The 26,415-nt window shown below is 41.5% G+C and overlaps 1 protein-coding gene across 1 annotated transcript in view; it reads left to right on the top strand.

Annotated features, from left to right (window-relative positions):
- Positions 1–26,415, top strand: part of Adgrv1 (adhesion G protein-coupled receptor V1) — a 468,823-nt gene that overhangs the window by 410,671 nt on the left and 31,737 nt on the right. The window lies entirely within an intron of this gene.

Below are 26,415 nucleotides of genomic sequence, written 5' to 3'. Positions count from 1 at the left end.
GTTTGTTTCTTTTCAGCAATATTAACTAACTGCAAAAATATGTTCTTTATAGGTAGTTATAATCAGATAGCAACCGTGTAGGATTGATGCACATATATGGGCCATAGCTGTGTCTAGACATTAGGTCAACTAAGCCATGACATGGATGTTTAAGCAATTTCCCCTTCAACGCTAATGTTTATATGTAAGAATATTTTAGTGACTAAAAAGGATTTGGCCCATTCTTGAGTACAGTAATGGCAAGTTTCAGTTAATTTTATGAATATGTTTGGGTAGTATGACTAAAAGCTGTTAGTGCTTTTCAGTGCTTTAGTTAAGTGCGGAAATGGTTCATCCTGAAATTATCAACTGGAGCAAATGAACATGTTTTTCTAATTGTCCAAAGTGAAAAAGTCCCTTAGTCTGAAATAATGCAATGAAATTACCAAGAGTACTTTTACGTAGTCATTACTCTGTGCACCCTCTTGTCACAAAGGTATGTGTGCCTATATCCATACAACAGAGTCATAGCACACAGATGCAATAGGAGTCAGTGGTAGAGCTTTACCCTCCACACAAGACACGTGGGCCAATACCCAGTCTTAAAGCAGAAGAAAGGGAGAGGAAGGGAGACAAATTCTTTAGTCAGAATATAGCCTGCATGATGGCATTTCCTCAAAGTACGTTACCTGGTAAGGAAAGGAAACCCATACAGTGACCTACATGTTTGGAACATGTAGGACCGTGGAGTATGCACACTGCCAGTACCTAGAGAGGACAGCCGTAGCCTGTAGAAGGGATGGCTGAAATGAAAAACAATTAGCTATGAGGTATGCTATGGCAAGTGACATTTAAGTAGAGTGTTGTGAGAACAGAGTATAGGGCCATTTCCCTCTGCCTGTGCCAGCATGTAATTGATATGCAAAAGTAAACTATTGGGTTAGAGGCCCTGCCTGGCCACCTCTGGATACCTGTGCTCTAGCAGAAATAAGATCAAAATCCATACTGACAGCCCGCTGTTGTTATGTGACAAAACTTTTCCTGGGGAGACAAAACATACTCGCCCCAGATAGGCAGCCCACGACAGACCAAAGCACAGATACGGCCATAGTCTAACTCGGTGAACCAATGAGTTTTATTTGGGTTACTTAAGGAGGGGATTGGGTGAAGCTTACTTACAGCAGCAGAAATGACTCAAAGACAGTTGGATCAGCAACCCCCCCACCCCCAGCATGGGGACAGCTCACAAAGCTGGGAACATGGAGCACACCACACAGCCTGCAGACAGCTCAACAGGATGGAGAGTGTCCTTTCCAGGAGACTCAGTGGTGTAAACTCTCCAGGCAGCCCAGCTGGTTTCTGCTTCTTCCAGGCAGCTGCTCTGGATTCAGAGTTCTCTTTGGCAGCCCAGCTTGTGTTCTGGAGTCTTCTTGCAGCAGTACTCCATTTACTCTGTCAGGGAAGGGCCAGGTGAACCTGCTCAGTTCGTGGGACCTCTTGAAGCTGGTTTTGAGGGGTTTAGTTTCCTGTTTAAGGGGCTCCCTTGCAGGATGGAATGTTGTGATCTCAGAGAAAAGTGTTACACAATACCTGCATATGTATTTTATTTCATGGCTGCCCAATGCTATGCAGGAGTGATTCAGATTTTTAAATGCTTGCTGCAGAACCTTAAAATTGAGAAACATTAAGAACCCGAATTTCTGACTTGTGATAGAGCAGTGTTTGCATGGCGGCAAGTCCTGAGAAGGAGCCACTTGTGAGTTAGAGTATGCGATCTCATGTTGTACACGGTGTACCTCATTGCTCACATCCGAGTCCATGCTTTTTAGACAAATGAAGAAAATGTGGCTATAAATGGGCTGTTTCCGGCTGAGAAAACAGTGTTGGCCACAGTTGTAAAAGAAGAAAGTGATTAACATTGTCTAGATTAAGAGAAGGGTTGACGAGAGGAAGAAAGGTGAAAGAGGAGAAGAAAGGGCAGCTTGACTTTGGTACCAGCTCCCCATGCTCTCTTGGGGTGGTCGTCAGCAGCCTCACCCAATAGGAAGCCTTCAGACGTGGGTGTTTTATTTTATCTTCATGGAGTTTCTTGGCAATATTAATCTTTTTCTCCCTCTGAATGGGGATGGAATGCTCATATGCGTATGCTTACCCTTTCAGAGAATGTCTAGAAATGCTTAGAATGGAATACTGAAAAGAGCCACTGTGGGCAGGCAGGCTGGCGTCATCTTAACTGTGGGTATTCTGACAGTGTTCCTGAGGTGAGGGGCCAGTGACAGGTTTTAGAGATGCTGAAGTTTGTTTAGGATTAAATATGAGGCTAGAGAGAGTAAGAAATCCCTGACTGGAGGGAAGATGATGGTTCTGGAGGACACGCAGTGGATCTGGTGAGATTTTGGAGACACTGTTAATCACAGTGTGTGTCTGTGGAAATGCTAGCGGAAGAGATTGTTAAGAACTGACCAGAAAATACAGAGGAAAACCAGACTAGGAGTTTGGAGTCACTGTAGACAGAAGAGCTTCAACAAGATGCCGTACCTACTCCATGGCTGTGACAAAGCCAACAGAAGGAGAACATAGGAGCAATGTGACTTCATGGGGTGGCTCCTTTCTGTGCAATCAAGGAGCATCTACTATAGGACTACAAATAGATCTGCTAATAAATCTACTGTAGACCTGCTAATATGCAGATCATTATTCCTCAGTCCCAGAGCTGCTCTTACAATATGTGGGTAGACTCTGAAAATGTACAGTTCTCACGCGTTTTTTGAGTGATGCCAAATCAATGATTTAGGGACCACAGTTGGAATAGAGAAGGCAGGAAAAAAAAGTAGGGGAAATTATAGTTTAAGGACGAGAGGGTGGTTCAGAGAGGAAACTTCTAAGCCTTCTGAAAAAAAAAAAAAAACAATAAGGAAAAAACTTGAGAACTGTAAAAGCAGGCTCTGTGTAAGGTCAGGCTGAGGCAAGAAGAGCAGAAGCACAGAGCTTCTCTGAGGAGGTGAAGAGACATGTCTGCCAGCTGGAGACAACTATCTACTCATGGCAGTGGTAGATATGCGAGGTTGCTGCAGCTGAGAGACAGGACTTGTGTATAACAGCCTCTACTTATCAGCCGAGCAGCAAGGTTGTGTGTGGAGGGGAGTAAGTTCAAAGCCTGAGATGACACAACATAGAAAGCAAGAAACAACATGTAGGCAGAAAGTAACTCAAGCTGTATTGGATTAATGGTCAAGAACAGAAATTAGGAGGATCTACAGTTGTAATGGGGTCAATCAGAAGTCATTCGATCAGCCGCTCTCAACCTGTGAGATCAAGACCCATTTGGCAAACCTCTATCTCCAAAAGTATTTACATTTATACAAGTCATAACAGTAGCAAAATTACAACTATGAAATAACAACAAAAATAATTTTATGGTTGGGAGTTGCCACAACCTGAGGAACTGTACTAAAGAGTCACAGCATTAGGAAGGTTGAGAAGTACTGCATTGAATCAACACAAACTGTAAGGCTATAATGTAATATGCTGAACTTCATACTTAGGGGTTAAGCTCTACAACAACTGTGTTAAGTATAACGTTGGATTTCAAGGGAAGACAGAAAAATAATTATCTCTTCTATGAAGTCCTTATTACAAGCTAAGTATAAGTGAAAACTAAAATATTTCAAACTCATGTTTAATGAGCTTTTTCCTCGATGTGACATTATTGAAGCAATGACTCTGTGTGACATTACTGTTTGGTGCCTGGCACCTGGCACATTTCCTGATACCAGGGACTCAGTAAATCAGTCATCAAAGTCATGCCTATAAAAAGGCATTTGGAAGCGGACATTGACATTGCTCTGGACTTGCCTGCATTAATTTAATTTATAAACTGCCTTGGGTCTTCAAGATAAGCACTGCCACACATTACGCCTGTAAAATAGTAGGATCTGCCAGCTATGTTTCACAGAGACTCAATGATTTGTCTTTAGTTTTTTGTTGGGTTTTTGTGACCACAAAATTATATTGTGTATTTTTGCTTGCTTTGTGTATTTTGCTCAGGATGCCCTCCTTATCTTTTAAAATCCAGATTATTACGACACTGTGGGTCCTGTGAGAGCAATAAATAAATAATGGATTTCTTTATTATATAGTTTTTGTGTGCATTGTTTGATATATTTTGAATAAGGAACATTTACCATTTAAAATACTGTAAAAATGCACTAATTACTAAAAGATCCAAGTTGGATTACCACACTACTAACATACTTGAGCACTTGGGAACATATGCATATACATTTATGTATTTTAAATCATAATAAATGTAAATACAAAGCAAGGTTAGAATAAAATCATTATTCTGTCTATTATTATATCTAATACTGACTCCCTCCTGAACTGTAATAAAAAGAAAAAACCAAAACCCAAAAATTTCCCCAAGAACTGAACTCTTATTCAAATTCTTATTGGTCAGTCCTCATTAGTTTTATTTCTTGGGCTTTTGTGTGTGAGGGTGTGTGTGTGCACGTGCATGCGTGCATTCGTGCGTGTGTGTGTGTGTGTGTGTCTGTTAATACTCTAGGTATTGTGAAAAAATGTTGAGAATAAATGTAGAAAATGTCCTTTTTAAGTTTGGACCCTATGAATAATTTCCTTATTTCAGTAGCCAATAGAAAAAAATATAAGCATGATGATATCTGGTCTTACTACATTCCTATGATACTCTGGATATAGTGGGGATAAACCCTAATATCTATTGTGCATCATTTCATGTCAGAATAGGGGCTCCAAGGACGCTGAACAGAAGCAGGATTTCCTTACTTGTATGTCAGGTAAAATCACCACCCTTCCTTTCACGCTCCTGGCTGAGCTTTCTCTTTTCATTGATCATGGTGCCTACCACCCAACTTACTTCCAACAACTTTCCATCTCTAGTGAGAAAAGGATTTGTTCCTTAGCAGTGAAATCTCAGGAAGGACCACGCTTCTCCACCTTACCCCACATCTCATACAGGAATCAGTCACATGGTAGCCCAGGCTCAAGCCAGGCCCAGGCTGGTTCCATGTGCTGATCCAGTGGTGGAAAGAAAAAGTCAAACTGATCCTAAAACACATGGTGGACTATGTACCAGGAGAAAGGATTTTCTTGCCAGTGGGAGAGATCAGACCAAAATCACAGATGTCCACTGTTCATACTTTTTAAATCTCCTTGTTCATTAATTCAAGTTTTGAGGAAGGCAAACTACTAGGAACTTCAACGTCTCTGTATCAGAGTCAAATTCATAATAGATGATATTTTTTAATCCCCCATTACACCACTGCAATAAATTCTATTTTAAAAGGGAAGTGAATTTGTTTTGACATTTCTTTTTTAAAATGATTTTTTTCATTATGTGATGTTGGGGGAGGTCTACACATTTTAATAGAAGTGCCTGAGTAGGCTAGTGTGTTGGGTCTCCTGGAACTGTGAGCCACCTGATATGGACACTGGGGACTGAACTCAGAGCCCCTGCAAGAGCAGTATGTGTTCTTAACCCATGAGTCATCTCTCCAACATGAGTTTGTCATTTCTTAGTGGATTCACGCTCTTATTTATAGATCTGGCTTCTTGAATTATTTAAGCCAAAGTATAACCAAATTTGTTTAACAATGAAGGAGAATAATAACCAGGCTGAGATTTGGCTGAAAGGCAAAAGTAGGACCCCATCCATCATTAAAATCCTGAAATATTACTACCCAAACCCACTGAATCTGTTCCATGCGTCTACAGATCTTATAAACAGCCCCAGATTTCAGCCACAGAAAAGCTAACACTTAACTAGTCTGGGAACTCATGCTGCTTCTCCCTCACAAGACGCTGAACCACTTGGATTGTACAATGCCTAGGCCATAGTTTCATTAAATAGTGCACATCACTACAGTGACTGGGATCTACAGTGTGATTCTGTTTAACAAGCACCAGTCAGAGTCAGTTTGATGTTAGGGTTTCTTCTGTGTTTCTCACACTGTCAAAATTTTACTGAGTGGTGGGGGTGGGGTGGGGGAAGGAAACTAATGGGATACAAAATCAAGCCTCCCTCTGCATCCTTCCTTTGGAATTCCCACTTAGCATAGGATGTAGTTCACTGTGGGTATCTTCTTAGACACAGTGCACATCTAGTCTTAGCTGCTTTCTTTGGAGGATAAACAGCTCTTGGGAAATGTGCATTGTTAAAATAATCAGTTACAGAGAACTAATTGTTTCAAGACACTCCCTTCACAATTGCCTTCCAATAGCCAAAAAGCCAACAGTAATAAGAAATGTCACTTTGTTTCCATTAGAGACTATCACATGAACTATTCATGAAGAGTGAAAAAGCAGTCTTCCTTCTTCCCAGAAAACCCTGGAATAAACATGCAGAAGCCAGGGGAGGCTGGGGATCTCCCTCTCTTCATTGATTTATCCCAGAGCTGTGTCAAGTTCACTGAGGGGTAGGGAGTGAGAGGGTGACGTTGGTTTTGTAGAGTGAGTTTCAGAGAGCCTAATGGATGCCTTCTGCAGTCCTCCAGGCTCCCTGAACTTCTCCATGACTTCTCAAGTAAATACACAGAAGCGGAGAGGAGCAGGTGCATTCTAACATCCCTAGTCACTGCTCACCAAGCTCTCCAGGGTTCGGTACCATATGGTCTGATGAAGTGTCTGTTTGTGTGATCTGCTCACTCCTTCTGACAGTGAATGACACTCTCAGAAAGCTGCAGATTTACACCTTGGCAGGAGCTCGGTTTTCCAGGCATGCTCTTCTGAAGTTGCTCTGCCAGTAAAAGTAAGCAACATCCAATGAAGTAGTGGGATCTGTGTCACGTGGTCACACAAATAGGACTTCCCAAAGCTCCAAAACAAGTGCCTCAGTTTCCCCCGTGCATCCATTCTATCTGGTAGTTTGTTTCCTTGTGGTTTTGTTTTTGTTGTTTAGGGTTTTGGATTCTTTTTCTTTTTTCTTTCTTCCTTCCTTCCTTTCTTTCTTTTTTATTTCCTGGGCCTTCTCTACCCACCTTTTCCAATTCACTTTAACCGTGTACCATGTTCCTTGAGTGTTTACCTGGAAAAGTATCTAGCATACTGTAATACACAAAATAGCAAGCCTACCAGATCTGTAGTGACAAAGATGCAAATAAATGTCTTTAAAATAGAAAGTGGAGCAAGCAGTATTATATGAGACCAGTGTTTATGTAGTCAGCCGGATTCTTTCTCTTTTTGGTAATATGTATATTCTTGGGGTCTAAAATTCTATTACCTTTTATATTGTTCAGATTCTAGGATGTGGAAGGATTTTTATAGTACTTTTCTACATTCGTTTTATAGTAGCATTCTTTAATGTTCAGGTCCCCTAGAATGAGCATACACCTGTCAGACAAACTCAGTTCTGCTCCATCACTTGGGGCTCAAGTTTGAAAGGAGGGCTTCAGTGTCCTTGGCAAATTGTCTGTTGTTGAGCTATATGCCCAAGCCCTGTAACTTTAATTCTAATCCCTAACTTGACACCTCTGAGCAAAAGTTGTCTATTTTCTCAAGAGATGAGGTTCTAGCCCTAAGCTGTGTCCTTGTAAAAGTATTATGTAAAACATTTATTTGTGTGTGTACATATACATGTACATTAGATCATATAAAATTTATAAACTATCTAATATTTTATAAATGTAAAACTCCATAAACTAATCAGCGAACAGAAAGGTTTGTCTCATGAGCTGTGTAAACAAAAATGAGGCCAAAGAGATGAGCTCACGGTCTTGGTCTTCTGGCCTGGAGAGATGGCTCCGATGATGAAGGCTAGACTCACAATCTGGGTCTTCTTCGAGACCCACATTGGACCACTGGTTCTCCTTCTGAATGAGTTCATTATGTTCCCTTCACACAGATCCTATAGGCCCGTCAATCTCGGCTTGCAGCACAAGGGTCTTGTGTGTTACTGCCTGTGTTTAAACAGTTAGCCAGTGCCTTAGGACTCAAGCAAGTGATTTACAAAGCTGAAATGGTCTAGTGTTGTGACCACAGGTAAAGAGGTGGCGGAGCTAGCACAATGTCCTCCTGCAGCACTGAAATGCAAAGGTAAAGCAACCACTGGCTCAAGCAAATGCTTCTGCAGTGTATATTCCCACAGTAGTTAGCTGATGCGCAACATCTGGAAGGAAAGACATTTACATTTCTTTGTCATAATAAGCCTTACTTTTCCATTGGAAGGCTTGGGCCTATTGCTTGGTCAGTAAAAACTGTCTTCAGCCTTTGTGAAGAGTAACCTAAGTTTGTCCCTTCTCCTGGGGACAAACTCAGGTGAAAGTCTATTAGTTTCTTCTTGAAACCCTTTCTCCCTGGCAGCCCATGACTTCATCTCTTCACTTCTCAGTCTTATGAGATTCATGAATTCTTTAACTTCCCGACAGCGGCAGCTGCTTTCTGCTCAGTTTCCCAGCCATCCACTTCTGGCACAGCAGCTTTAGCGAATCCAAATGGTATTGTAGTTCCCCTTTTATCTGGAACTTTCTTTCCTATGTCTACTCTTAGTTTCTTGGTTGATTTGAACCCTGTTTGGTGGAACAAAGTCTGGAGTGTATTCCAGAGAGCAGAGTGCCACTTTCGGTTCATCAACCAGTCCTCTAACTGAGAAATGGAACATTCCCTGGAGGAACAATGAAAATGAAAGCAAACACCAGCAACACAGGGTGTCTGCTTTAATGAGCTTCCTTCTCTCTAGGATTTTGACCCCTCAAGTGCCAGCTATTTTGATTAGTCTATGAAGCCTTCCATTCACCATTTTGTTACAGTATATGTATCTAAAACTACTTCTCCAGCTTGCACAGTTCTATTCAGTGATACCAGTCTGGTATTATCTACTTTGTCAGAGGCAGCAAAAATCCGAATGGATTTAGTTCAACAAATAGCTCATAAATTTTTAACTGAAACTAAATGCATATTAATAAATGGAGCTACTAAAAGCCACTGCAGTTTATCAGGAATTTAGTGAGTGCTGTAAGACATGTGCACTGACTGGACTGTAACTCAGGAATGGTTGTGCATGCAACATTGTATAATCACAGAGGAGATACACTCAATGCCTGGTGTATCATCAAAATTAAATAAACTACTGGATAAGATTTTAGAATCTATAATCAGTCAATCACAGATTAGCATTCAAAACTGGTGTACTGGCTACAAAATGACCACATAGCTATTTCAAAAGATGAAAGACAAAATTAGATAGGGTCATTGAGCAAGAGTAAAAGCACTTGCCACACAAGCCTGAGGACCTAAATTCAGTCCCTGGAGCCCACAATGGAAGGGAGAATATACTCATAAAATTGTTCTCTTTTCTCCACATGCATGCCATGGCACACACACACCCACATCCTCACACACACATCGTACACACACACACACACACACACACACACACACACACTAGAATTTCACAACAGTCTGTCCTAGAAATGGCTTCATAAACAAGACCAGAACAATAGCAATATCAAGGGACATGTTAATATGGGAAGGGGGAATATTTCGTGTCTTACCACTAGACAAATAACTATAAATAAGTCACTAATAGCTGTTGGGAGAAGGAGATTTAGCCTTCCCCGGGGATGAGCCCTATTCTGTCCAATGCAAAGTGGTCAGCCCTGAAACCGTATACACACTAACAACAGATACAAACTCAACAAGTTGTATTTGTGTGTGTGTGTGTGTGTGTGTGTGTGTGTGTGTATGCAGGTATGTATGTATCAATAATAATTAAACAAAAAGAGGTTATAAACTTTTGAGGGGGCCTGGGAGGGGCTGGAAGGAGGAAAGAGAAGCAGAAGGTGATGATATTCTGTTTCAGTTAAAAACATTAAGAATTGTAAAGGATCTTATTTCCAAATTATAAAGACCAAATTAAACTAAAATTATATAAAATCAAACAAGAATAAATGAATGAATAAAGTGGGTATCCTAAAACAATAGAAAAGACAGAGAGAATATCGCCACAAAAATGCAGCTTGGAGTGCATTCTTCCAAAGGTTACTGCACCTGTAAACCAGTCTGCTTTCTCAGCCTGGGGACAGTTCTACTTAGAAAAAAAGATTAAAAGGCATGAATTAAAATTAAACTTTCTTTTTAAAACTTCAGTAGGTACTTGGGTCAAGGAAGGTTTGTCTTCAATGTTGCAGACTAAATCAATGTGTAATGTTTTCCTTCATAAGTGTTTTAAACATTTCTCTTTACTTTGAGAAATGCATGAAATAACAAGGTCAGCAATGTTGAGTAGTTGTAAATCCTCCCCTATTATTTTTACCTTTATGAGCAGGTTATTTGATTTCTCGGAAGTGAGGATGGCCCATTTGCTTTTCAAAATGTCTGTGAAAACAAACTGAAAAAAAAATGCATTAACCTTTCCAGCACCTAGATAGGTGTGTAATAACACAACCGCCTCTTTCCTGTCCCTAAGGTGACACTAGGGTTGCACAGGCATTTTAATTTATGGTCATTTCACACAAACAAATCATCAGAGTTTCAGCGCTTTGCAGCCCATCACCAAGATCAGTTAACAGTGCTTCTGTAATTGCTAATCATTCAGGCTCTCTGGTACTGTCCTGTCACATGTTCAACAGGTGACCAATGCAATAATCCCATCAAACAGTAACAAGACATTAGCATTGTACAAATGTGGTGTCAGCAAGAAAGCCAGCAGATGTATTTTATCCTGAAGTGAGTCTTTCTCTATCCTTCCAGTCATCTCCCAAATAACAACACAGAAACTTATTATTAGTTATGATAGCTTGAACTGAAGCTTGGGCTTGCTTTTAGCTAGCTCTTATAAGTAAAATTAATCTACATTCTACCATGTGGCTTTTACTACCTTTACCCCATTCCGTATGTCTGACTCGTTCTGTGTCTTGCTGGCATCTCTCTCACACCTAAATTTATCTCTTACTTCTTCTCTTTCTGCCTGGAAGTCCCACGTATACTTCCTGCCTAGCTATTAGTCGGTCAGTTCACTGTTGAGCAGAGTCTGGGAGCTGCAACTCCAAGGGCACCATGCTGCTGAGCTACTCTGTCAATCTGTGTAATGAACACTTTCTGACTCACACTGTTTCCAGTTTAGGTTGAGTTTGTAAGAGCATAACCTCATCATAAATTAAGAAGCATCTGTAGAGTCAATCATTGCAAAGGGGATGGAAGATAGTTAACTTGGAATGTGATGCTTAGAAAAATGTGAACATCATGATCAATTTATTACTTCATTAAAGATTTTTTTTGCTTTGAAAAAATACATTTTTACTAGTAGACGTTAATTATTGACTACTTGACTACAGTGGTTCTGTTATGACATTTAAATGGTGTTAATATGTATTTTGATCATATTCATCCCAACTCCTTCTCTTGTCTCCAGAATGTTTGCATGTACTTCCATGTTGGTTGCTTGAATAAAGCATTCACAGGGAGACACTATTAGTACTGTGTCTCCTAGAAACAAAATGACCTGCTAAGATTACTAAAAATAACACATGGAGAAATAGCTCAGTGAGGTAAAAACACTCTTTAGAGGGCCTAAGTTTGCTTCCCAGCATCCATGTCAGGATCTAACTCCAGTTCCGGGTCCCAGTGTCCTCTCCTGACCTATGCCTTGATGTCTGTTATAATAATAGTAATGATGCCACTAAATCATTAACTATGTGTTCTTCTCATTACATCTTCTCGTTACAGTTCTCAAAATGAATTGCCCCTGTAAAGTTACTTTATATCATTTATTTTCTTAATTCTGTAACTTAGCTAGTCTTAATAAAAGTAACCTCAAGCAACAAATCAAGTTAGTGAGTAAAGCTTCTGTTACCTACTCAGGACATTTGAAAGCATTTATTAAGACAACGGAAATAGGGTTGGAGAGGTGGCTCCATGGTTAAGAACACTTACTGGTCTTCCGTAGGACCAGAATTCAGGTTTCAGGACCTGCGTGATACATGAAGCTCCCAACTGTCAGTATCTGTAACTTTAGGGGATTTGATACCTCTGACCTCCACAGGCACCTGCACTCATATTCATATACCCACATGCACACACATGACTAAAAGCAATAAAAAATATTAAAAGGAAAACATGGAGATGAGTGTGACTTCTGCCCCAAGTGCAGAAGAACTCCCCAGAAGGGAGGAGGTGAAATCAATGGTATAATCATCACCACAGCAATCACCACCTTGCTCTGTCCCCACCTCTCAGTGGTTTACCCATTCTACAGAGCCAGTGCTTTTAACTGTCATTGCTTTCTACCCAACTAATTCCACCTCCATAATGTCAAATAGAACTTGTGCTAGTGATATAGCTTGTGTGTGCCTGGAACACATGAGTTCATGGGTTCAGTCCCCACTAACACAAATTCAGAAAACCTAGAACTCACCTGATAGAGGAATATGACACTGGAGACTAAGGCAGAGCTGTAAGAAACCAAGCACTGAAGCCTATGGCCCTTAATTATTCTTTTTAAGGAGGACCGTGGCTGAAAATACCTGAAAACATACACTGAGGTAAACACCAAGACCAGGGATGCTTTCAGAAACCCAGTGACACTATAACCTGCTGTTTGCCAGTATCATTAATATATACTGCTGTTCTATGAATATCTGTTGATATTATAATCACAGCACATGCAGAGGAGAGCTGGTATTTCTAGACACATGCTAGAATTCTAGTTTGATTTCTCCTAATTAATTGGTCATTGCAAATTGCAAGTGAAAAAGCAAAGGCATAATATACTTGGAATAGCCAAGGGTTGGACTGGCCATGAAATGATAGAATCACTCCAGTGTGCACCACAGGGAGGATGTGCTCCAAATGTAGCTGGTCTCCTGAAATCAGCGAGGATCTAGCCTTTGAACTGTTGTTGTTCTTGCCTCCTGTTGTTTGTATACTTTCTCACTCCTGTGTGTTTATGCAGTACACCATTGATTCTGTGACCACATTCTGTACTGCAGGCTTACAGTTTATTATGAATGTCCACCTTTGCCTCTGGCACTAGCCAGGACTGAAGACTAGAGTGGAAGAGAGCAGCAGAAGCTAGAGTTGCATATCTTCATTACATGATTGTCCATTGTTTACTGCAAGGAGGTCTTTCTGAAAGGGATCTATGTGTGATGAACTGTTTGAAGACAGCCTGGCACAATACAAATGCTCAGTAAATCTGCCTGTGACTTTTCCTCCGTACTTGTTCATGGGGAGATCCTAGTCCAATGAATATAAGCTATCATCTTCCTGCATGATTTTACAGTAGTTCTTCTAGCCATGACCTAATGACCTCTTGTGAAGAATTGCTATAAAATAAAAAGATAGCTGATGGAGATGCCCCCTTGACTGTTTGTTGTGGTGTGAAGATTTGTCTGGTGTCTCTGCCTCTGCAGAGACTTTGTTGTTTTGTAAGAATATAAATGCTCTCTGAGTTACAGTGGAGTTACACCCCAGATATGCCCACAGATGCACCCAGTCACAGAAGTGGAAAACACCTTGAACTGAAGATGTGTTTCCCCAGAGCTGGCCTTGGCTTTCTAAAACAAGCAAAATTCATTTAATATGAAACCAAGTTAGCACGAGGGCTTGAATATCTCAGGTAGAGTACAGTCCTGGGAGCGAACTTGAAAACACACAAGATGGATGTTTAGTTTCAGGCAGTCTGAATTTGGTTAGTTATAATCCATTCACAGTAACTTTCCCATTATTACTAATGTATTTATCTTTATTAAAGTCCATTGGGAATGCTCATGCTTGAGACATGCTTAAGAAAGTCACCCTATTCATTCATCAGAGTTTAAAAATCTAATCCTTTCGTTAAGTAGCCTTTATAGGAAAATATAAAATATTGTTAATTTTTTTCCCATTTTCAAATTGTTATTACCAAAGCAATTTTAATTTTTGAAAAAACATTTAGGAAAGCAAGTTCATTTCCATTGTTTATAGGTCTGAGACAGTATTTGAATGTCTCTCATAAAACCCAATGAGATTTAAAGTATGTATGGTTTTCAGTAAAACAAAATAATGTCGTAATTCATTGAAGACTGCCAGGTTCCTGTAGCAGGCAGAGCTATACCACTCTTCAGTGTAGTCTTTGGTATGAGTCCACTTCAAAATAGGGGGATGAGAAGAATGCACATAGCATACTGTGACATGATTTTCAGACGCACAAAATCTTAGAATGTGTCTCTGAATCAGTGTGTTTTCTGTGTTTGCTATATTTTTCACCTAAGTATTTCTCTAGAATTGATGAAATATGTTCATAAAAATCCTCGTTGTAGCTGGGTGGTGGTGGCACGTGCCTTTAATCCTAGAACTTAGGAAGCAGAGGCAGGTGGATCTCTATGAGTTCAAAGCCAGCCTGGTGTACAGAGCAAGTTCCAGGACACCAAGGGCTGCACAGAAGAAACCCCATTTTGAAAAAAAAAAAATCATCCTCATTATATTCTCTTCCATTCTTGGCGTGTTGTTATTTACATATAAATTATGACAAGCTCAGAGTTTTACAACTGCTTAATTCCTCTTCTTTGGACAGAGTCCACGGCCTGCTTTTCCTTTCCTTTCTTTCCTTCCTTCCTTTCCTCCCTCCCTCCTTCCTTCATTTCCTTTCTTTCTTTGGCTTAAGTGCCTCTAAAGTTCATGTGGATCAAATATTTTAGGAGAAAATGGGGTTCAAGGAGTAAGAAGGTTGTCGCTACCAAAAGAAAACCAGGTTTTGTTAGTCCTTGATATTTCATCTCACCGTGTGTTCTTCTCTTGCCATGCATGTTTTTACTGTAGAGGTAAATAGGATCCAAATATAAAATCTGACTGAAATATGCCTCTGGTTTCTTCTTCTTTTTTATGAATGCTCAATCCTAGCTTGGCTTATTTCTTGCCGGCTTTTCTTTCTTTTTTCTTTGAATTAATTTATGTTTTACATTCCAATCCCAATTCCCTCTTCCCTCCTCTCCTCCCACTCTCTCCACTCTCCCCCTCCTCCCGTCTGCTCCCCAGAGAGGGTGAGGCCTCCCCTAGGAAGTCTACTAAGTCTGCCCCATCATCTAGTTGAGGCAGGACCAAGGCACCTCTCTACCCCCATACCCTGTGTCTAGGCTGGGCAAGGTGTTTCTCCATATAGAATGGGCTCCACTAAGTCAGTTTGCTCATTAGTGTTAGATCTTGGACCTACTGCCAGTGGCCTCATATATTGTCCCAGTCACACCATTGTCACCTAGGAATATGGCTGTGTTTAAATCAAGAGTGGTTCATGAATCAGCGTGAATTAGCAAGATCACATTCATGCCTACTCTTGATTCTCAGAGTGCTCCTGTATCGGCTTCGGTCACTTCCAGGGGCCCCAATGGCTGTTCTTTCTGATTGGCTGTCCAGTGGTACTTACTCCACTGTCCACCACTGAATGTTCAAAGTGTCTGCCCCTTCCTTGCTACCACCACCAAGGACACAGTTGTGGGACTCACTCAAAGTGTTTTCTTTCTTTTGTACTGGCTGTCGTCACCTGTGGACTTAGGACGTACAAGCCACTGCATCCAGAATCCTGAGAACCTGCATGTCTCCCAGTCTCCTTCCTCCCCAACAGCAGGCTGCCCCTTGTCCCTGCCCACGCATGTTTCTTGTTTCTCTTAATTTTTATTTCCCAAGACACACTATTGCTTTTTTGTTCCTTTTCTGTAAAAACATGGGCTACTCTTGTGTCTTACAGAAGCACCAAGAACATTTTCATCATTGAACTAGATTCTTTCTGGCTTTGTGATCCTGGGTCAATGAGATCATTTTACAGACCTCAGTCAGCAAGCCTGACCTTCTAAGTCACTTCTCAGTTTTTGTTTTGTTTTGTTTGTAATTCTTTTTATTTGGGACCAAAATAGTCTTTGAGAAGAGAGTGCTATAAAGCATGACAAGTTCATTACCTATAGCTCAAAGAGAAGTAGGTAAGTATGGAACCTCCTAGGGATTTTGGATTGTGAGAACCTGAGAGCAGAGCTGCAAAGCCATTGAAAGTACAGACCTGGCTCTATAGTGTTGTGTGGCCCGGGCTGAGATTGATTGTAATGCTTGCTTTCTCCATCTGGCAGTGAGCAGTATCAAGCTCAAGCTCACTCACCTGGAACTTTATGAATTAGTTAAAAAAAAAAAAACCTTAGAAAAGCAAATAGAAAAAAACTGAACCATGCCTTGTATCAGTGCCCAAAAGGGTTTTGTGAAAAGTCCGTTCTTTCGTCCTTCCTTCCTTCCTTTTCTTTCTTTCTTTCTCCTTTCTTCCTTCCTTTCTTCGTTTCCTTCTTTTTTTGGTAAAATATTCAAATTTTCCAAATATAAATGTTCTCTAGAATTCTTGTTTCAGGTTGGAAGAGTGTGACCTGAGGGAGTCATAGGCATCTCTAGGCTAGCAAGGGCTGGGGCTGGGAAGTAAATCTCAGATTTCCAGCAGCCAGTGGTCCCTGGAGGCTTCGGGATCATAATTCTTCATTTGTGAATGCTCCCTATGCAGGTGCTCCCTATACAGATACTCCTTATGTCGGTACTCCCTATGCAGGTGCTCCCTGTGTAGATGCTTCCTAGGCAGTGCTCCCTATACAGATACTCCTTATGTCGGTACTCCCTATGCAGGTGCTCCCTGTGTAGATGCTCTCTTTGCAGATGCTCCCTATAAGATACTCCTTATGTCGGTACTCCCTATGCAGGTGCTCCCTATGCAGATGCTCTCTAGGCAGGTCTTGCCTATACAAGTGGCAGATCCTCCCTATGCATGTGCTCCCTGTGTAGATGCTCCCTAGGCAAATGCTCTCTAGGCAGATACTCCTTATGTAGGTACTCCCTATGCAGATGCTCCCAAAGCCTTTCTTAGCCCAGTCTCAGATTTAAAGGGACTAACAGAACACATTTTGTATTCAAACTTTAACTTTTTTTTTTTTTACCAAAGATGCTTACACAAACACTACATTTATAATATTTTGATAATTACACAAACAGCAAGTCAAGAGAGAATAGCTTAATAATTAGATGCTTCCTTAGTCATACTGACAGTAATTCTCCATCACTAGTTTTCATTTGGAAAGGGGCCAACTTCCTTCATTCCTTCTCCTCTTTGTGAAAGATAGGGTGGGTAGGGATAGTGTCACTGAGCAGACTGACTGATATAAATAATTCATATACTGTTTCATGGTAGGGTCATAATCATGCATTAAATGTACCTTAAAAATGTTTTGACATGATCTACCTTGCCTTCATTACTTTATGAAAACATATTTACTTGCAGTTGACAAAACCATATCACATAGAATGTGTTTTATAATGAAGTGTTGGTTATCTTATGTGATTTGTTAAAGCACAGTAAACTGTAGGATGCGGGTTATTAATTTGGTGATCACATGGCTGGAGAGCTCTAACTTCACCATCTCTGCCCCCACATTGTGGGTACCTCCTTACTGCATATACTACAGTGGAAAATTAAACAATCAGAGTGTGGTAGCATTGGTCAGACTTTCATTGCTCTGACAAAATGAGCAAAACAACCTAGAGGACAGAAGGTTTATTTGGGTTCGTGTGTTCAGGGGTCTCGTTCCTTCCTGGCAGGCAGGACATGGATGAGGACAGCTCACTTCCCAGCAGTCAGGAAGCAGGGGTGAGGTGAACTCACTAGCTAGCTTTCTCCTTTTTTTCTCCTTTTATTCTATCCGAGTCCTCAACCCATGAAATGGGGTGACCCACACTCAGGGAGGGCCTTCCTCCCTAAACCAATTCTCCTAGGAAAATGCCATCACAGGCCCTGAAAGGTATAAATTTCTGCCTCCTGGGCAACTTTTAATCCAATCGGTTTGGCATTCACAATGGTTTTACTTAGTATGTATCACATTCAAACTGTTGTAGCATTGAAAATCCTTGAGTATGAAGGAGGGCCAAGTGTGTGAAAATAAGACAGAAATCCTAGCTGCTTTCACTGTGAACGTGGTCCTTTCTTTGTTACTTGCAGTTATTGCTAGTGATAATACCACTAACATAATGAATTAGAGAACTTTGTAAAAATTCTTTTGAGAATGTCGACCACTGCAACGCTGAATGCTAGCCACTTGCAACTCCATCTGCAAGTTCAGAGACAACATCAAGAGATTCAGCTAAAATACCAACCATAGTCACAGATGCTCCTGCCCTTTCCCGATGCTGACTCTGAAGAGTGAACACAGATCAATGGGAGGAACTTTCTATTATGCAAGTAGCCCATAAGTTCATGAAACCAAATTGTAATCAGGGGTGTGATTTTCTACAGAGAGGGCCGAAACTTGACAACTTCCTCATACATCTCACCGTGGTGGCACCCCACACAGGGCTAAGAGCCTGTAGGATCAGATGTGCAGGGGAACTTGTGGTTTGGCGCATAGCACCAATGAGCACTGAACCTTATCTCATCTTCACAGTGCAGAAAATGGTAGCAGGAAAGGCTGCTCTGAACTTGACAGTGCTTGCCCCTGTTTAGACTTACAGGCAGTCCTCCTACTCTTTCTATCTCTGACTATTTCTTCAAAGGCAACCCATCATTTTCTTTTCCTTGCAACATCTGTTTCTGCCGTATCCTACTATTCTCATTTTTGAGGTATTTTTGAAATATTTTATTGAATATACTGTGTTGCATATTTGTGTGTGCATGTGTGAGCACCAGAGGAAAACTTCTGAGAGTCAGTCCTTGCCTTCCACCATGGGATCCGATCCTTAGGCTTGTGTGGCAATTGCTCTTACCCAGTGACCCATTTCACTGGCCCTACTGTTTCTATTCTAACAGCTTCTGCCTTCCATTGTGCCATAGCTAAGTGGGCACTAGGGAATTCAAACTTTGGTCTTTGTGTTTAAGCTGTGAGCATTTTGTCCACTGAGTCATATTCTCAGACCACAAGGGTTTTTGTTTTGTTTATTTTAATTAAAAATATTTTATTATATAATTTATAGGATGATTGCATAAAGAAAGTCTGTCTTCCTGTAATGTCACAGCTCCTTGGATATTCAAGCGTTTCTGAATGTTGAACTGCTGTAAGAAATTTGCAGAGACATTTTTGGTTTTGAGACAGGAAGTCACTTTGTCCAGGCTGCCCTTAACCTAGCTGTATCTCAATCAGGACTTGAGCATGTTATCTCCTGAGAGCTGACATGTCAGACATGCCACCATGCTGAGTTGCTAGAGACTCTTAAAAATAGCAAGACTGGAACTTTAGAGTTCTAGAACATACTTTAAGAAGCTACAATGCAGGGTTCCAAAAATTTAATATTTATTTAACTCCTTTATGATGACTGTATTCCTATACTACTCTATCATTTTTTTTCAAATGCTTCCTGTTTCTCACTTTTACTACAAAGAAAGTGTGTATCACTAACAATCATGAAATGTCCCCGAGAAGTGACTCTGTTTACCACCACTGCCTTGCTCTCTCCTGTGTTCTATGTATTGGACTGGGTCAATAATTACTGTAGAATGAAAATCAAGGCCCCTGGAAAGGGGCCTTGAAAGAGCTATTGCGGTAGCCATCTCAGAGTTCTGAAAACAGAGGCTCAGATAACTCAATTGTTTGTTCAAGTCCACAGAACCGAAGTTGGCAGCTAGGGCCAATTTTATTATGTGGAGCTTCCATCCTTTCCTTTCGTTATAAATGACAAGGCTCTCTGACAGGTTAACACACAAATACACTCTTACTCTATTCGTAGAAGGTGTGCAATACAGTACAAACAAGAGGATTCAATAATCAAATAATGACAAAAGGCTGAACAACATGGCACTGAGCAGTTCAGTTCAAGTGAAAACATACTGTAGTGTTCCCTGTCTCTCCCAGTGCACAGAAGTAGTGGATTGCAAAGTTGGAAACTGGAGAAAACTCTGCCTACTCTAGGATTGTGTTCTCAGTAACCCCCAGTGAAGAATGGTGGCAGAGCTTCTGTCCTCGGTTACTGGAGTCTTCACATAGCCACACATTACTTATGGCATCTAGCTGAAGGGGATTATTTTACTTAAATAAGCTATATGGTTCCCAGTCACAACAGTAGAAAGCCCAAATGGGTCCTGTTGATTTTGAAAATTATAATACTAAAAGCATGATTAGATTTTAAACAATGCTATAAGGTACATGAAAAACTCTGATGAATTGCAAAGCTGGCCTCCTTCTAGCAAGTTCTGGAGTCAGCGAGACTTTAGAAAGGAGGTGGATGAGATTGTTTAGGCTATGAATCAACAGCATGGCAGTCTGTTGATTTTGAAATCGTCTCAAATTTTTATTATGAAAACAAATAAGGATTAAATGGTTCGGGACAAACCCTGGTGCTTGCTGTTAAGCCAGCTTCCTGATTTCCTATCACGAATTCAAATTTCCAGTCCAATTTGCTGTTGTTTCATCTGCAAGGCACTGCATTTACTAGTCATCCGGCCAAGGAGCAACTTTTCTTAGCTGTAAACTCTGTGCAGGCCTCTTTTTATAATAACTCACAGCTCTACAAAGATTAGTCCCCTTGAGCAAAGCAATGGCCCGGCAGCTTCATCACTACCTACAGAGTAGATGCTGGAGTGAAAACAGTCCCTGGTGGGTGGGCTGACAACAGGACTTCCATACTGGTAGTGACTTCATCTTTGGCTGGAGGTAGTCACTATCTCATCTGGGAAGCAGGAAGCTGTGACCCACAGAGACACCTGTGGATGTTCTGGAACACCGAATGCCTGCCTTCTGATGTCAGGGAATTGAACTTTATCCCACGTGTGTGCCCACTGGCTACATCCAAACACTCCCTTTCTCTCGATGCTGCCAGCCCTGGTTGTGTTTTCTGTTTTCTGGGCCCTCACCCTTTCCTACAACACTGGTACAGAAATGGCCGAGCCAAGTCACAGAACAATCCTGTGTCCAGCCCAGTGTTGCAAACCGAGTTTACATCATGTGTTGGACTCCCCCCACCCCCCCAAAAAAACAAAAACAAAAAAACAAAAGCAACTTTTTCAAGCAAAGTAACCCTGCAGCCCATGACTGAGTATATTTGGCCCATGAAAAAATATGTACGTCCGTGGGCCTAGTGCACTGACTGAGGCATCAACTTCACTTTCATGCTCTGGGCCACTAGACCGCCTTGGGGCTGACCTCATTTCTTCTCCTAACCCCACACTCGGCCTATCATTTGAGGCAAGCTTGTAACCCTTAGCTATTTCAGTTCCTCTAAGTGGGGCAGTGTCGCTGGCTGTCAGCACAGTTCTTAGGGAAAATGTTAGCTAATTAAATGTGTTTTTAATATAAACATTGTTTTTGTGGTACACCCTAGAAAATGATGAAGTGAGTAAATAATTTAAAATTGCCATCTTGAGGATGCGGTACTAGAACTTGTTAGTCATTTCAAGGCGAGAGTTCTGCAAATCAAGAGGACTTGTAGGAGAGGTGTGGGGAATGGGGAGGACTTGTAGGAGAGGAGTAGAGAATGAGGAGAACTTGATGCAATGGGGCATCAGGAGGACTTGTAGGAGAGGAGTGGGGCATTGGGAGTTTTAAATAAGAGACTGTATTTAATGAGAGTTTCCCAAGGACCCTGTGCTGGCCCTGTAATTAAGATTTATGGGCTTTACTGGCAAAGTGGAGGAACTGGGAGAGTGGGTCTTCAGGGAACTGTTTAGGGAACAGCCCCAGGCAGTGGAGAACAAGGTGCCAAGGTGGGGTGGGGGTGGGGGTGCCGGGAACACAGTGCTGCTGGGCTGGAAACAGAAGAGGTTGCCGTGAATTAGTGAGTGCCCAGATGTCAAGGTAGGTTGCAGCTGGATCCTGACCAACCAGAGAGCACTTTCGAAAGTGTTATACAAGGGGCCATAGTAGCGTGCTTGAAGGGAGATGGGAATAAGATCATCCACCCTCCACCCCGTTCCACACGTGGACATGAGCACAGTATTTGCTCATCCAACCAGTACACCCAACACTACATGTTTTCACGGTTTGTTCATCTGTTTAACAGAAGTGACTTTAATCAAAATAAAGCTAGAGAGTTACTTAAGACCATCAGGTTAACCCTTCCTTCTCCATGCTGTTCTCTTCTTCCTCCTAAATAATAAAGCTACTCTTACCATGTGCTTACTGTGTGGCAAGCATGCAGCTAAACGCTTCATACGTGATTTACTGGGATTTGATGTTCCACTGCACCTGGAAGGGAAATGAGGCCTTTGACCCCAGTACTGAAGTCTCTGATGTAACCTCTGTGGCTGACAGCTGGGTTCACTCTGGACCCAAGGGTTTGCAATGCATGCTTTGTGATCAGGTAATTTTCCCCAACTAACTCTGTGTTGTGATGACCCTAACTATAGGTTTTACTACATCTCGGAGGAGGGCACAGAGAATTCCATCCTTTCACGGGTTTTTAATGTCAGGACTCAACCAATACTGGCAGGCAGGAGCTATTCTTTCCAAATCATACTTGTACTGAACACAGACGTACATCTCTTCTTGTCATTATTCGCCAGACAATGTAATATCAAAATATTTACACAGATTCCAGCTTGAATTGGGTATTGTAAGCCACTTAGAGGTGATATGGAAATATAGGAGGCCGTCCATCAGTTATATGCAAACACTGTTGAGAAGGGTTCGAGCATGTGCAGATTGGTATGCTCAGAGGGATCCTGGAGCAATCCTCCCCACACAGAGTGATGACTGTGCCTTCATAGCTACTGTTTGTGTAAGGAGTATTGTTCTGCATGACCCATCTGTTAAGGTTAATGTCTTGAGTATCTCTCAGAAACTTTCATTTTTTGGGCTTACTCCAAGCTGGTGGCACTACAGCAAGTCCTGGAAGCTTTGGAGCTAGGGCCTCACAGGAAGGAAGTTGGGCTACTCCAGGCATGGCCCAGAAAAGTGCTGTTGGGACTCAGTCCCACATTGCCTCTCTCTGTTTCCCAGCTTTTATGAGGTGAGCAGGTTTCATTTGTGGAATACTTCTACCATGTTGTGTTACATCTCATAGACATAAGAGCAGTCAAGGAAACTATCAAGAGTCTGAAACTGTGAACAAAATAAAACTTTTGTTTGTTTTGGGTTTTTTTTGTTTGTTTGTTTGTTTGATTGATTGTTTTTAAGACAGGGTTTCTTAGTATAACAACCCTAGCTGGCCTGGAAGTCGCCTTGTAGGCCAGGTAGGCCTGGAGTTCACAGAGCTCTGCCTGCCTCTGCAGTGCTGAGATTATAGGTGTGAACCACCACACCTGACAAAATAAAACTTTCTTATGAGTCAAGTGTCTCAAGTGATTTTGGCACTGCATTGAAAACTTCACTAATTCTTCTCAAAAGGATATGATACTTTAAGATTTATTTATTATTTATGTAGTTATGGAGAGAGAGACAGACAGACAGAGAGAGAGACAGACAGACAGAGAGAGAGAGAGAGAGAGAGAGAGAGAGAGAGAGAGAGAGAGCCAGAATAGGGAGTCAGATAACTGTGGAACTGCACCTACAGGTTTTGGATTTTTTTTTTTTTTAAGCTGTCTAACGTGGGTGCTAGGAACCAAATTGTGATCCTCTGGAAGACCAGCCAGTGCTCTTAATCACTGGGCCATCTCTCTAGCCCAATACACCCCTTTTAAAGACAAGATTTTCACATCTTGTAGCTCAGAGTTTAAATGGTTCTCATACAACTATAGTAAAAGAGAATGCTTATAGTTATAATTCTCCTGTTTGAATAAACCAACAAAGGCAAGACCTGCCCACAAAGTGGGCCTTCTCACCTCAGTTATACTAATTACCCAGCCTAGAGACTCCTTCACAGGTGTGCCCAGAGGCTTGCCTTTTCTGCAGTTCTAGAGCCTGTGAAGTTAACAGTCGAGATTCCCTTCAGGCTGGCCCTTTCAATGTGCTTTGACCACCTATTTCCACAGCCAACATGCAGGATTCTCACTTCCTTGAACTGCAGTTCATCATGCAACATGCTACAGGATGTCCTTGTATTTATTTGTGTTACTTTCTGTTCTTTCTGCTTCACCTACAGCCCACATTCTGCTGGAATGTCAACTTTTCAGAAGCAGGCACTTTTGTCAGTTTGGTTGTTTATACAGATACATAAACCGGTTCCTTAGTAGGATGAGTGAATACATAGATAGCTAGATGATAGATACATAAAAGATAGATGATGGAAGATTATATATATATATGTGTGTGTGTGTTATATAATAAACATATATTATATAATATATACACACATATATATGATAGATACATAGATTAGTGGTAGGTGATAGATGGATTCATAGAGACAGTTGATAGATGGATTATAGATATATAGATAGATGATAGGTACATAGACATAAGATAGATTGTAGATAAATTGATAGATAATAGATGCATAAATAGAAGATAGACATTAGATAGATGATAGTCACAACACATAGACAGAAAGTAAACAGAAAATAGATAGATGATAGGTGTATAGATAGATGATAGACAGATAGATGATAGATATGAAGGTACTTCTAATTCTGATAGTAAATGCATAATTGAGGCAATGGAAGAGTACTTTTAAGTCAGGAAAAATGAGACTTGTAAAATATGGGTTTGTGTCCCCCTTCAATACAAGTGGAAGCCTGATTTCCACAGTGGTTTAAGAATGAGCCAGTTTTTGTTGTTTTGTTTTGTTGAGACAGGATTTCTCTGTAGCTTTGGAGCCTGTCCTGGAACTAGCTCAGTAGACCAGGCTGGCCAGATCTGCCAGAGAAACTAGGATATAAGGAGGATTCTAAGAGATTCATACAAGGTACCTCACAGAAGCATCTCCTGAGCATATTGGGAGGTGGGGGGGCAGTGAGTGGAGAGGGGGCTAGGAGAAAGATAAGGGGAGGAGAGGAAAGCACATGGGACTATGAAGATTTAGTCAGGGGAGGAATAGATGAAAGAGAGAGAGAGAGAGAGAGAGAGAGAGAGAGAGAGAGAGAGAGAGAGCATAAGAGGGAGCCATTACAGGTTTCTAGAGAAAACTGACTCCAGAGAAATGTCCAGAGACCTACAAGACTGACCCCGACTAACAACTTTAGCAACAGTGGAAAGGCTACCATAAATGCCCTTCCCTGATAATGAGATCGATGGCTAACTTACCCACCATCATAGAGCCCTCATCTAGTAGCTGATGGAAAGAGAAGCAGACACCCAATGAGCTGAACTGGAGTCCAAATGCAGAGAGGGAGGACAAGAATAGGCTTCAGAAATCCACAGAGACAGCTGACCCAAACAAGGAGGAGCTAATGGGCCCCCAGACTGATAGCTGGGAATCCAGCATTGGATTGACTCAGATCCCCTTAACATGGGTCTCAGTTAGAAAGCCTGGGCAGTCTAAGGGACCTCTGACAGTGGAACCAGGATGTATCCCTTGGTGCACAAAAGGACTTTGGGAGCACATTCCCCATAGAGGGATAATCCCTTAACCTAGAGGCAGGAGGGAGGGCCTAGTCCCTACTCCAAATGACTTGGCAGATTTAGATGACCCCTCAGGAAGGCATCACCTACATGTGGAGTGGGGGTGGGATGGGATAGGAGGGTGGTTGGGTGCATGAGAGAGTAGGAGAGAGGGAAGGATGGAGGGATGGAGAGGGGACTGGGATCAATATGTAAAATAAGAAAAATAAATAGATTTAAAAAAAAAGAAATCTAAAACTACAAAAAACAAAAAAGAAAGAAAGAAGGAAGGAAGGAAAGAAAGAAAGAAAGAAAGAAAGAAAGAAAGAAAGAAAGAGAGTGAGGCCTATAGAAGTGACCTGTGTTAAGGTTTCCACTGTCCTAAGTGAGGTTAGTGTGCTGTAAAAGCCAGAAGAATCTTCAACCCCTGCCCTTCTACAGCAGGCACAACCTCACCAAAGAGATGAGCTGCTGGCACTTGGACCCTGGTAGCCTCAGAGCTGTGAGCAACAAGTGTGTCTGGTTTAGGATCTACCCATTTTAAGGGCCTGAAAAACCCTAAGACAAGAACAATATCAATAATAACACAATTAAGATCAACTCAAGTAGCTACTATGTATGCACACACTTAAAATGATTCCTGTATCTTCTTTTGTTCTGTCCTCACTACACTCTCTCAGGACACCTACCATTGTCTTCCTCACCTTACAGAGGAGGAGGCACAGAAATATTTGGAACTGGCCCCGTGTGACAGACTCAGTGAGTTACAGAGCCAGGATTTGAACCAAAAACATGGAAGGCTTGTTGTTCCTTTTCCTAAGGCATGTGGTTCATGGCCTCTCTAGGAACACAAGAGCCAGGGGACAGGAGTGATCTCTCTCTCTCTCTCTCTCTCCCTCTCCCTCCCTCCCTCCCTCCCTCCCTCCCTCCCTCCCTCCCTCCCTCCCTCTCTCTCTCTCTCTCTCTCTCTCTCTCTCTCTCTCTCTCTCATCCTGGCAACTGTGATGTCTGAAATCTGAAGTCTATTCTGTGAAACTCTCAGTGGGCATTTTCTGCTAGTGAGGACAAG

This window comes from Phodopus roborovskii, unplaced genomic scaffold, assembly GCF_943737965.1.
Source record: "Phodopus roborovskii unplaced genomic scaffold, PHOROB, whole genome shotgun sequence".
Taxonomy (NCBI): Eukaryota; Metazoa; Chordata; class Mammalia; order Rodentia; family Cricetidae; genus Phodopus; species Phodopus roborovskii.
Note: the sequence above shows the minus strand (reverse complement) of the source record. Positions and strands in the feature narration are given on the sequence as shown.